Below are 12632 nucleotides of genomic sequence, written 5' to 3'. Positions count from 1 at the left end.
ATTACTGTCAGACTACAAGTACACAGTCCTCATCGCTAATGCGAGGACGCCATCGCCATGCAGCGTATGATACGGCCACTTGCTGATGAACGACACCACCGAAAGTCCAATTTTTAACAAAAACAAACAAACAAATAAATAAATAAATAAATACATAAATACATACACATGCATAAATAAATAACTACATAAACAAATACATAGAAAAATCAATATGAAAATAAATGCATACAAAAATAAATAAATACATAAATAAAGTTTGTGATTTATATGCAATTGTTTGATCAAGACGGTCACCATTGCATCTGTTGAACAGTACTAGCTACCCAATAATCACAAACGATATTGATTACTAGAACTGATCCAAAATTGAAAATAATTGTGTACGGCAGTATTTTTTTTTTTAACCATGCTAGTTTAGTTCACAGAGGTAACGGACACTACTATGACAATATTAAAACTCATTCATTGCCAGACGATCTGCAAAAATGTGTCCACTCCAGTGCCAGGGTTTGTCATTTTCACTCAAATTGCAGGACCTACAGAATATTGAAATTTAGGACTACATAAACATTCAACACAGCATTAGAAACCTTAGATTGTCTTCTTTCATCAGAAAAAATAGTTAATTTCTAAGTTAAATGGGGCTGAAGTTATCTGAGCTTGAAATGGGGGCGGCTGTACAAAATACAATACAAGACTGATTCATATAGCGCTTTAACAACAGCTGAAGCTGTAACAAAGCACTAACATGGACAAAAGGCAAATGCTGCCCCCTCGTGGAAGGGAAAAACAACGACAGATGTCTGACCAGCGCTTTATCGGCACCCCCAGCAAGAAAAACAAAAACGAGAACAAATTCGGGAATGGCGCCGCTCCACGTCCCACTTTTCAATTTCCAAATAACTCATTCGCTGCCATTGGGAATGGCAGCGAATGAGTTAATATCCCCCCGGGGGGTGTCAAAGCTACATGTGCTCATTGCCAATTTTGCAAATTGCTTAATTGCTATTCATAATGCCATTTGATGACTTGAGTATGTGATCCTTAACCCAACAGTAGGGAAGGCGACAACTAAAAATATTATCCATAATTTTTTGGGAGGGGAAGCGGGGACATCTTGCCAAAAGCCTTGTACAGTTTTATTGAAAGCATTTTCCTAATGTACCGAAATAAAAATCAAGAGTGCAGCCCTTGTGGCATCATTTTGACAGGCATATAAAATATCAGTTTTGCCTGACATGTGTCTCTTCCCCCCGTGACTAAAATGAAATAGGCTTGTCAAAAGTACAATTCAATTCATATGCCAACCTCCTACGCCCGCTTTCCCCCCTCCCATCCGCGTAAGGTCAGCGAGGTGAGGCTGCATACATACTGGGCCGCAAGGAGACTCTGGTGCAATTTTAATGTAGCGTCTCAAAATACTTGCTGGTTAGCACACGCTTCCTGGGCACCCTTCCCACATGAAACACAGGGCAAACAGTTTCTGCATGAATGTGCGGGAAAATCGCGCTTCATCTATGATGTAAAAGAGAGGCGAAAGCCAAAGGGGCGCCGGGGACTTGGCGGGCTTTCATTTGACGTGTATTGGATTTATCACTCCTTGTCCCTACACCTTGTTGATGTCTCCTGAGGAGTAGAAATGAAGCCTGTGCGGGAATGCAGCACAAAGCTCTGACATCTTTCTCGCTGCATTATCTTCACACTTTTTCTTCCTCGGGGTAGATGGAGTGCACCAAAGTGGAAGCGTTTCCACCCGCCTGGTCCTAACATGTAACTGGACATTGCTTTTAAGGGGTGGCTGTTAACTGGGTTGACAATGTTTTTGAGTTTGTTTTTTTTTTCTCCAGCCTTCCTTCAGATTGAATATTCTCAGAGTCTCCCGTAGCAGAGTCCATGTTATGAATTCATTCACTGGCAGACATTTTTACATTTTTCAACACACCAAATCTGGCCCCCTTTACAAAATGTTTGGACACCCTTGCATTATTCCAATAGAGTTTTGGCTTGTTGTTCACAAGGATGTGCACTATAAGAGCATGGTATTTTTATTTATTTATTTTTCAATTCATATACTGTATCTATTTATTTATTTATTTTGCATTACACATTCACTGCCAGACATGTACACAAATGTCCCAGTGCCAGGGTATTTGTCATTGTCACTCGAATTCCAGGACCCACACAATATTAACTTTTAGGACTACATAAAGATTCAATGCAGCGTACGAAACCTTAGACTCTCTTCTTTCATCAGATAAAAAATAGTTAATTCCTAAATGACATGGGTCTGGAGTTATATAAGCTTGAAATGAGGGCAGCTGTCCCAAATACAATGCAATACATACATATTGGTTTATATAGCGCTTTAACAACAGCGGAAGGGGGTAAAGGGGAGAGTCTTGGCAGGACTTTTATCTTTTTGCATTTCCCGCTGCACTTTATGGACCGCCGGTGTTCCTCGTCTTTTGTGCTCACGTTTTCGCAAGGACACTTTTGCTCGCGACGACCGGGTTCATCAACGCTGTGTTCACTTTTTAAATTGAAAAATCTATCTTCACAGTCAGGCAGACTCTCCATATTACAGAGTGCATAAAATTCATCCGTCTTGGATTCTTGTTGATCTATAAAAGGAAGCAATCGACCAAGCGTCCTTGCTATTTTCCGACAACCTACACAATGTATTTTACAAAGACATCATGGCAAGTTAAGCTAGCTCATTGGACTGTCACTGTTATTAAGATGGCGCAGGAACATACCTAAAGCCTGGATAACAAGCCTTTCAAAGAGACCAACTGAATCCTCCTCGGATTTTACACGCTCGGATAAATGCAATAATTGTTCCTTTCGAAGATTATACTTTTCCCTTGGGCTCACAAAGATTCTGCTTTTATACCATTGATATTTTACTTGTACAGTTTGTGTTACATTCATTCTTTTACGTTTCGGCAATTGTGTTGAGTGTACTTTTACGGTTGCAGTTTCTTGTCACTGGGCTTCTCTGCTCTACACCTGCAGTATACCTTTAGGTTAGAAACATTTACAACATCCATCCATTTTCCAGGCCGCTTACTCCTCATTTGGGTCACGGGGGATCTGGAGCCTATCCCAGCCGTCTTCGGTCACTAGACGGGGGACACCCTGAATTGGTTGCCAATCGCAGGGCACACAGAGACCGCCAACCATTCACAAACACCTAGGGACAATTTGGAGTGTTCAATCAGCATCCCATGCTTGTTTTTTGGAATGTAATGTGGGAGGAAACCGGAGGAAGGAAAACCCATGCGGGTCCAGGGAGAACATGCAAACCCCAGACAGGGAGGTCGGACCAGGTCTTGAACTCACGATCCTGCACTGTGAAGTTGGCATAATAACTGCATGACCACAACATGTGAGTCTAAAACAGAAATTACATTACAATGATGTAGATTGTCCATTTCGGGATATATTACTAATATGGTATTCCTGCTGCTCTTTGACCATTGTGAAAGTCATGTGGTGGGTCAAACCACAAACCACAATATAAGTGACTGAATAAAGATTATGGTCGTGACAGATCCAGACGACCTTGAGAACATGAACAAAGTCAATCTGTGTGAGATGAAAAATGAGAGCAAAACAGATCCAGACGAAACTGAGAAAGAAACCAATGTGGCTAAAGCTTAAACTGAGACAGAGACCAAGGAAGATCCGGCTAGAATCAAGACCAAGAAAAATGTAACCTAACCATAACATCACATATTTTATTTTACAACAGATTCTTTTCTTACAGACAATGTTTTTTAGGTGTTCAATTACCTGATATGTTTCGGCGTATACTTCCCCCTTCGTCAGAGTGTCCTTTTTTGTTGGAGTTTCGCCTCCTGGAAAAGCTGGCGGAAATTATACCCCGAAACATGTCAGGTAATTGAAAACCTAACAAACACTGTCTGTAAGAAAATAATCTGTTGTTAATTAGATAGCAAGTAGACAGGATGAATTTCACATCTTTGAGGTTGAACGAGGTTACTTTTTTTTTTAATCCACACGCTTTAATGTTAACCCTCCGATTTTCTGTTTTCTGTTCAGAAGACCTGAATTAGGGATCCAGTGTTTACGGCATGAGCCAACTTCTGCCAGCTGGGAAGACCACGATCGGCACAAAACAAATCCGTGCACAGAAAACGGGGGGGCTGTGAAAGGCAAAAGGAAATGCCAATGGGAAAAGAAGTTTACATATTTATATATTATATTTGGAAAATGTTTTTCATTGATTGAAGGTGCGCCTTATACATGGAAAAAGTTTGAAAAAGAATGCACCATTCATTGGACGTAAGCCTTATACTCCGTTGCGCCTTATACACCGGAAAATACGGTAAATAGTTTTCAAATTTGAATAAAAAAATGATGACTGTAATCGTGGTTTACATGGGACAATTTGAAATTGTAATAAAAAGATGAGGTGGGCCAGATTTGGCCCTCGGGCCTTGACTTTCACACCTTTTGATCTACATCATTGGGAGCCGCACAGAAAAACACACACTATGAAACGAAGATAAAGTGTGTATAATGTCCAAGAGAAATGCACTGAAAGAAAACAGTTTCAGACTGGCCTATATCGGCATCAATCGCGTTCACTGACTGTTTTCCACACATTAATCGCGTTTGTATGTTCTGAAGATTACCTCTGGCGCTGTCACGCAGATCGCGTTTCAATAAGCATCGGGTTGGTCTCACGGTCGCCTCTTGTTTAATTGCCGAGGCTAAATATTTACAGTCGGTCAATAGCCAGCTTGCATCACTGAACGGGGGTCTCGTTTGATACCTCCACGGTTCACTGCAGGTGCATAATGAGTTTCAGTCTTACAACACAAGTGTGTTAATTATATCGCGCCACCGTTGCGACTGGCCACTTTACTCTTTCCTATTTCGAAAATAATCGTTAAAAAAAATTATATATTGAAAAACTAATTTGAATAAACACGATGACATAGAGCTTTTAAAAGTGATGCCAACACTCAGGAACTAAAAAAAGTGCATAAACACTGCAATACCTGTGAGACTGCCTGTGCAGTCATTTGACAATTAATTAATCACTGCTTGCGGGATCTGGCACAAAGATTATATCATGCAACAAAAAAAAAACTACCAAAATATTGTTTTTGACCTTGGTAAGAGTCGGCAACACAACAAACAGCCGTTATCGAAAGTAGAACTCCTCCTTGAAGTCGACAAGTATCTCAAAGTGTACTTGCAGAGCATGCAGGATGTCAAATCCAAACTTTTTGCTCAGAAGAAACTGCATTAGCTGCGTTATGGTAAATGTCAAGGGTGTGTCAATCTGAATGGCAATCGTGGGTGCCTGCGTCATCTTCCTGAAAGACGTGCACGAAATAGCACAAAAGGCGGAATTTCTCAACAACCTGAAAGCTCTGAAAGTCTAACCTCCAACGAAGCCAAACAATTTGAATCTAGATCGAGAAGTAGAAAAACAAAATACAAGACCTGCTGCAAAGACAGCCACTCTCACGGCGATATCTTGAAGTCAAAACAACAGGAAAAAAAATCAACAACAAATAACATGACAACACAGACACCGAGAGTCATTCATTCTTCAGCACTTGCTGTACCCTCTTTGTTGTATGAAGCAGTTCTAGATGAAAGAGGATAGGATCAAAGCATCCTTTTCACCAGTGGATCAGGGACGTCATGGTGAAATGTGCACGTCTGCTACAAACGAAATGTTGAAAGCAAACATGAAGCTGTAGCACCATTGATGAAAACAGACTGTCTCACATCTTCTGTCCCACAATAATCCGCTTCAATTCCAAGCCGCGACAGTTCCAAATATGCATCGGCGCTCTGCTCTGATGCTCCTTTCTTGCTTCTCAAGTGATGCATCCATTCAGCCGCAGAATGCCTTATAATCCGAAGCGCCTTATCGTCCAGAAAATAAGTTTTTTTTTTGTCACGTCGAGACATTTTGAGGCTGGAAAGACATTTTTCTGCGCTCAATTTTAACTGTTCATTCGTTACACTGATAAAATTGTCAGTTTTGCATTATTTTTTGTCAACATTATTGTAAACCCATATTTTTAGAGTGTGTCATCAATTCTTGCTCCCTCTCCAGTGACTTTATTATTTCTGTAAGGAGTCGCATCATGGCTGCCACAGGTGTGTTCATTGAGTTTACTGTTGTAAGCGGTTTTACTGTTGCATTTCTGTGAATAATGTCATATTCACGTTTGTGTTTTTGAACGTTTGACTGAAGTAACACACATTTTCGTCACAATTGCAAGATATTATGGCAAGTATCTTACCGTACCTACGAGAACTCGAATGTAGGTATTTGGACTCAGACTTAAAAAAAAAAGAAATAATTCTTCCATGAGTGCATAAACGAGTTGCGTGCCACTTGTAACGCTAAATTGTTGTACATTGTCACCATTGTGAACTTGAGTGTGTTTTGTATTTTCCAAGTGTTCTGCGGATCCTTTACAACAGGATGAAGTGTGTTGTTTACCAAGTCGAACGGCTGAAAATGTTCGCCCGGCTAAAAATCCCAGACAAGGATGCCGCAGATCAGTAATAAGGAGACAATATAAAGCCTTGCCGCCTTTACTAGCACTTGACGGGGACAAGGAAAAAAAAAACAAACACAAAAAAAAACAAAAAAGCAAGGGCCCTGGGTGGATAAAATGAAATGGTTGGTCGAACCAGCACCTAAGGATTACGGCGTAACTCTCCGCGCCAAATCACACCCTTAACACCCGACAAAATAAATTCCCCTTGTCAGCTTTTGGAATGGTCCCTTGGGAGCATCTAAGGCGACGCTTATTAAATATATTTGAAGAAACTAAAGTGAATGTCGTTAATTCACCCACAGTTAACCCGACTCTACCTGAATTCTCACCGTCTCGGCCTTTATATGCAATAAATGTAACGACTTAAAAAAAAGTGCACAGCATGAGGCAAGATTTACAAGTAATGATTAATTTGCACACGGGAGAAGTGATATATGAGCAAGCACAAAGAGGAGATTGCTGCACCGTCAGCAAGAAGGCGGCGCAGGTGTGACAAGAGCGAGGATGCCCGGGCCTGAAAATAGGCCACCTTTGTCAAGGGTGGAGGGGGCTACACGAGCACTGCGACGGGAAAGAAAAATAATATTTGATAGTGTGCGAGTTCACAGCAGGAGGATAGAAGGTGGGCAAAGTATTCATTTTTTGGTTTTTGTACCGCAAGCCTTACAATATAAAAATAAACACCAAACAAACCTTGTCATAAAAGGGGTGAAGACAAATAACACAGACAAATAATAGATAATAATAACAATACAAATAACAAATAATAAGACAGACAAATAACAGGTGTAAATATTTTGCAGTTATTGACAGCCCCCCCTCCCCAATTTATTTAAAGTTATTAACTCATTCACTGCCATTCCCGAATGTATTCGGGAATTGAAAACGCAACATAGAGCGCCATTTCCAAATTTGTTCGGGTTTTGTTTTTTTCTTGCTGGGGTGCCGATAAAACGCTGGCCAACCCTATGGCAATGTGTTTTTTTCCTTCCACAAGGGGGCACAATTTCCCTTTTTTCCATGTTAGCGCTTTCTTTCACCTTCAGATATTGTGAACGCGCTATGTAAACCAATATGTATGTATTGCATTGTATTTTGGACAGACACTCCTGGTTAATTTTCTCAATAAACCCGTCCCTGTCTTCTCAGAAAAATATTCTAAGTGTCAATTTATGACATGACGTTAACTCAAACCGACAAGGCCGATTATCCGCACCGGCTTGGCTGTGGTTGGCTGCAGGCTACAAAATACAAGCTACGGGTGATCGGGTTTGTTGGCCAGTCACGATCAGTGGGCGATTGTCACATTTATATTCACTTTTGGGATGAATTGTACTTCTCAGTTTAGTTTTATGCAATCAATTTTTCTACTTGAGATTTTATCATATTGGGCAGATATTATCAAGGATGTGAATCACAACAGGAAGTGCATACAAACATTCAAAGGCATAATCATTTTGAAAATAGAAGAAAATACGACGTAGTGGTTTCACTGTCTGACAATTTATATGCAAACGACTTTGCAGTCAGTTTGCATGTCATTTATGACACCTGCACTGTAGTCGACATGGCGGAAGCAAAGTGAGATACTTTTTGCACCAGAGCACTTGTTAGCGCCCAAGCGGAGCTATAGGCTACGTAACGCGGACACAGCCATGGGCAGCTCCACTTGGCATGACATCACTTCATTCTTGACTGGACCTGCGGGCATATCGGCTGCGTGATTAGCTGCGAATTTATGAAACAGCAGGGTAACTTTTTCCCTTTGACCAGTTCAATATTTACTATGTTTTAATTATTTTTTCCAGATGCAAATGTGTCATTCTCTTCTCGGGTCACGTCACTTTTATTGTTTACTCATTCGCTACCATTGCCGAATTTATTCAGGAATTGAAAAGTGTGACGTGAAGCGCCATTCCCGAATTTGTTCAGGTTTTGGTTTGTCTTTTGGGGGGGTGCCGATAAAGCGCTCGTTAAACCTCTGGCAATGTTTTTCTTTTCCACAAGGTGGCAGCATTTGCCGTTTTTCCATGTTAGTGCTTTCTTACTGTTTCAGCTGTTGATAAAGCGCTATGTAAATCAATATGTATGTATTGTATTTTGTACAGCCGCCCCCATTTCAAGCTCAGATAACTCCAGACCCATATAACTTAGGAATTAACTATTTTTTTCTAATGAAAGAAGAGAGTCTAAGGTTTCTAACAATGTATTGAATCTTTATGCAGTCCTTAAAGGAAAAGCAACACGATTTTTCTGTTTCCTAACTGACATCAGAAAAATGTTTTATAGCATCTAAAATGCCCAAAACACGCAGGCTGATGTTTTTAGTCAAATGAAAAACACCAATAAAAATGACTTCAAGTGTCCCAAAACTACTTCAAAATGACCTCAGAAAGTCTCAGTTTCAGAAGGTCCTGCCCCCTTGTTCGTGACATCACGCGATGATGTCTTTTCTTGCACGAGAATCAAAACAATGGCTTCAGATTCGGAGAAGATTCTTTCTTGTTACTCATCCAGTTATGAATATGATTCAAATAGTTCTGAAGAGGAAAGCATAAATGTTTGCAATCGATTAAAGAAGTACTTGTGTATCAAATAGTATATATATAATAGCTAGTATCAAATAGTAGTCAGGGTGCAACCCACAAGGATTCACCATCACGTAATTTATGTGTTTTCCTTCTAATTTCGTCATCAGCACGGATCAACACAAAGTTTTCAGACCAAACAAAGTACCGCAAAATGCATTGTGTGTCGCTTTCTCGGTCAGGGGCGTTCCAGACTTGATGTCACGTCAGGCATCGTCATCAACTCGAAAACAAGACTTCCTAAATATTCAGCCCGAGTCTTAAAACGTAAAATATAGCTATATGCCATGGAATTTTTGTAAAATACACTCAGTCGAAGTCATTTGAAGTTATTTTACAAATTATGGACACAACTTGTCCGTAGGCGTCGGTTGTCCTTTAAGGTCAATATTTTGTGTTTCTTGCAATATGAGTGAAAATGACAAAAACCCTGGCACTGGGGTGGACACATTTTTGCAGTGTCAGGCAGTGAATGAGTTAATTGTTTTCAGAATGTCTTCATGCATGATTAATAATAATAATACATTTAATTTGAAAGTGCTTTTCATCACACTCAAAGACGCTTTACAAGAGCTTAAAATGCAAAATAAAATGTACGCCGATTAAAGTGTTGACGTTTTTTTTCCCTGAGCTTATGGACGAGCGACTTTCAGTTTGGAATGCTAGGTTCATACAATGCTCAGAAACAAACAGCTTTACAAATTCGGCTATCCTTATTTTTGGCTCTTGTTTCACCTTAACCTGTTCTCCAGTTTATAATAAGTTAATTCGTTCAACTGGGCCCCGTGAGTATTGAATTGCCCACTCTCAGATTTGCTAAAAAAGTCAGTATACATTCCAAGAGAGTAACCTTTCTACATCTTCAACTCGGCATCACGTCTCCCTCGTGAGTTGCGCCCAGAAGGTGAAGAAAAATAAAAAATGTAGCACTACACTGGATTACAGTTTGTATTTTCACCAGTGTTATTCTGTGTATTTATGTTGGCGGGTTTACAGTACCTGCAAGTGTGTACTTCAGGGAGACTGAGACAAGCCTCGGGCTTGTCTGCGAGTTCTGCTCCGGGAAGGAGCTCGGCGGAGACGTGGGAGGAAGCAGCAACTTTATGAAAAGCAAAAGAAGAGAAGCAAGGATATAAAATCAATCCAATAAACGATGGAAGATGGACAACAACTAAATCAAGACAAGCTGCAATATAGGACATGTGAAAACACATCCGATGTCGTTTTGTTGAGGAAAGACAGCTGTTCCTTTCAGCTTTTCAGCCACAATACTACTCTGTTGGATCTCTACAGATTTGCACTTAATATTGCTTTTTTAGCTTTTTTAGCTTTACTGATAACTGATAAATGCATGTCCATTCCATGGACATGCATATATATATATATATATATATATATATATATATATATATATATATATATATATATATATATATATATATATATATAGTATATGACCATTTATTTCCATGGAATGGACATGCATTTATCAGTAACGCTAAAAAAGCAATATTAAGTGCATATTAAGTGTGTGTGTGCGTGTGTGTGTGTGTGTGTGCGTGTGCATGTGTGTGTGTGTGGGTGTGCGTGTGTGCGCGCGCGTGTGTGTGTGTGTTCTATTTTCCCCGTGGAAGAAGTATTGAGTAACCCCAGTTTCTACAGTTACAATTTATAATGTAGTGTGCCTTAAATTTGGAAAATGTTCATATATTTCTAGACTGTATTTATAAAACTTTTGTCATTCATTGAAGGCGCATGGAAAAAGTTTGAAAACACACCACACCATTCAATGGGGGTGCACTTGATACTACGGTGCCCCTTATACACCGGAAAATACATGTGTGTATATACATATACATATACATATACTGTATATACACACACAGTAAAAAGGATGGATGTCAGTCAATAGAAATGAAACAAATTCCCCCACCGCACACCCCCAATTAAAAAGCTGAAAAGTAGCCAGTGCATGGCCGCTTGCAATGGTGAGCATCCTGTCCGTGACAACTCCAAATCTTATCTCTCTATTGTCTAATTACAATTCTTGTGATATTCAAGGCCAACAAAGAACATATCCTGGGAGTTGAGAATGTGGCAGAGCCAAAACGGAAACCATGACAACACGGCGCTTTGCTTCTCTAATCCCTCGACCATACCGGCCGAGTACACAAATACCTGTGAAAGGGCAAGTCTATTCAACGGCTGCATCAAGGAACAAAACCTTCACGAGCAGCAAATTAACTCATTTTTTGCCATTCACAAATGTATTCGTGAATTGAAAATATAACGTTGTGCGCCATTCACGAATTTGTCCAGGTTTTGTTTTTTCATGCTTGGGTGCTGATAAAGCACTGGCCATGGCCTCTGGTAATGTTTTTTTTCCTTCCACAAGGGGCAGCATTTTCCTTTTTTCCATGTTAGCGTTTTGTTCCAGCTTCCGCTGTTGTTAAAGCGCTATATAAACCAATATGTATGGATTGCATTGTATTTTGGACAGCCGGCCTCATTTCGAGCTCATAACTCCAGTCCCATATGATTTGGGAATCAAATCTTTTTTTTCTGATGAAAGAATAGTGTTGAAGGTTTCTAACGCTGCATTGAATGTTTATATAGTCTTAAAATTCAATATTCTATGGGAAAAATCCCAGACAGTTGAGTGGAAACATTTTAGCACGTCTGACAGTCAATGGGTTAAGAAGGAATATAACAGAGAGATTTTTGAGAGGGAAAAAGTGAAATGTTTATGAAAATTATTTTGCTTCTATAAAGTGACAGTAAAGTGACAGACGGATGGACGGACGGACGGACGGACGGACAGATCGATCAATATTTTACCTAAAAATCCAGCTTGGGCTGATCTTTTGAGTTTTATGACACGGCCTTGCCATGATTAGCATTCCAGAAAGTCATTGCAAATTCAAAAGAGAGAAGCTTCGCGTTTTTTTTCGGATGCCCTTATAAGTTTGGTCTAAGTCTGAAACTCCACAATTATTCATAATATGGAGGAAGGTCACTTAATTACGTCTGTGATGAATAATTTTTGAAAACTAGTTTCACAAAAGAGAGCGTGACAGGCCTCCGGTGACCTCTGTGGCATGACTCTGATCCTTTGTGACAGCACAGTGGAAAATGAATGAAGTCAGCTGATTTTTACAATAGTTCATTGACCGCTCCCTGTTTGTATTTCTGTCAAGCACTCTTACTGATTGAAGCGGTGACGACAATCCGAGCTCCTTTCAATGTAAAGTTTCAATGTCGCCCTGCTCTGAAACAGCCGTTCAGCCTTCACCTTGAAATGCCACAATGACAGCCGCTATATTCATCAGCACATGACAACAGACCCCAATGGCACTCAAGAGAGCTCCGGCCACTGCCAAGGCCAAACAAGATGGATTTGGATCAGCACCAAATTTCACACCTGCCTCTATCAGTAAGACCATGCATTATTCATTTAGATATGAATAAAAGTCTTGGAAAG

General features: G+C 40.1%; 1 long non-coding RNA gene across 1 annotated transcript in view; it reads right to left on the bottom strand.

Moving 5' to 3' along the window:
* The window catches only part of LOC148885587 (uncharacterized), a 211235-nt gene that overhangs the window by 165025 nt on the left and 33578 nt on the right, over window positions 1-12632 (bottom strand). Inside the window, exon 4 of the long non-coding RNA XR_016118099.1 lies at window positions 10151-10250. This is a non-coding gene — a long non-coding RNA (uncharacterized LOC148885587). The remainder of the gene's footprint in view (window positions 1-10150; window positions 10251-12632) is intronic.

Source organism: Hippocampus bargibanti, linkage group LG17 (assembly GCF_051943395.1).
Source record: "Hippocampus bargibanti isolate YZ-2025 linkage group LG17, ASM5194339v1, whole genome shotgun sequence".
In the NCBI taxonomy this organism is placed as follows: Eukaryota; Metazoa; Chordata; class Actinopteri; order Syngnathiformes; family Syngnathidae; genus Hippocampus; species Hippocampus bargibanti.
Note: the sequence above shows the minus strand (reverse complement) of the source record. Positions and strands in the feature narration are given on the sequence as shown.